Raw genomic sequence first — 1,552 nt, 5'->3', positions numbered from 1 at the left:
ACTGGGACACACAATATTTAACATAAAACTCCCTTACAGCCAGTTACGCATACCTAACAAGTATTTCATAGAAAACACCCTTATTCTCACTGGGACACACAATATTTAACATAAAACACCCTTATTCTCACTGGGACACACAATATTTAACATAAAACACCCTTATTCTCACTGGGACACACAATATTTAACATAAAACACCCTTATTCTCACTGGGACACACACTATTTAACATAAAACACCCTTATTCTCACTGGGACACACAATATTTAACATAAAACTCCCTTATTCTCACTGGGACACACAATATTTAACATAAAACACCCTTATTCTCACTGGGACACACAATATTTAACATAAAACACCCTTATTCTCACTGGGACACACAATATTTAACATAAAACACCCTTATTCTCACTGGGACACACAATATTTAACATAAAACTCCCTTATTCTCACTGGGACACACAATATTTAACATAAAACACCCTTATTCTCACTGGGACACACAATATTTAACATAAAACACCCTTATTCTCACTGGGACACACACTATTTAACATAAAACACCCTTATTCTCACTGGGACACACAATATTTAACATAAAACACCCTTATTCTCACTGGGACACACAATATTTAACATAAAACACCCTTATTTCTCACTGGGACACACAATATTTAACATAAAACACCCTTATTCTCACTGGGACACACACTATTTAACATAAAACACCCTTATTCTTACTGGGACACACAATATTTAACATAAAACTCCCTTACAGCCAGTTACGCATACCTAACAAGTATTTCATAGAAAACACCCTTATTCTCACTGGGACACACAATATTTAACATAAAACACCCTTATTCTCACTGGGACACACAATATTTAACATAAAACACCCTTATTCTCACTGGGACACACAATATTTAACATAAAACTCCCTTATTCTCACTGGGACACACAATATTTAACATAAAACACCCTTATTCTCACTGGGACACACAATATTTAACATAAAACACCCTTATTCTCACTGGGACACACAATATTTAACATAAAACTCCCTTATTCTCACTGGGACACACAATATTTAACATAAAACACCCTTATTCTCACTGGGACACACAATATTTAACATAAAACACCCTTATTCTCACTGGGACACACAATATTTAACATAAAACACCCTTATTCTCACTGGGACACACACTATTTAACATAAAACACCCTTATTCTCACTGGGACACACAATATTTAACATAAAACACCCTTATTCTCACTGGGACACACACTATTTAACATAAAACACCCTTATTCTTACTGGGACACACAGTATTTAACATAAAACTCCCTTACAGCCAGTTACGCATACCTAACAAGTATTTCATAGAAAACACCCTTATTCTCACTGGGACACACAATATTTAACATAAAACACCCTTATTCTCACTGGGACACACAATATTTAACATAAAACACCCTTATTCTCACTGGGACACACAATATTTAACATAAAACACCCTTATTCTCACTGGGACACACAATA

The sequence above is a fragment of the Oncorhynchus tshawytscha genome, unplaced genomic scaffold (assembly GCF_018296145.1).
Source record: "Oncorhynchus tshawytscha isolate Ot180627B unplaced genomic scaffold, Otsh_v2.0 Un_contig_2685_pilon_pilon, whole genome shotgun sequence".
NCBI lineage: Eukaryota > Metazoa > Chordata > Actinopteri > Salmoniformes > Salmonidae > Oncorhynchus > Oncorhynchus tshawytscha.
The sequence above is the reverse complement of the archived record's forward strand: the minus strand, read 5'-3'. Positions refer to the sequence as shown.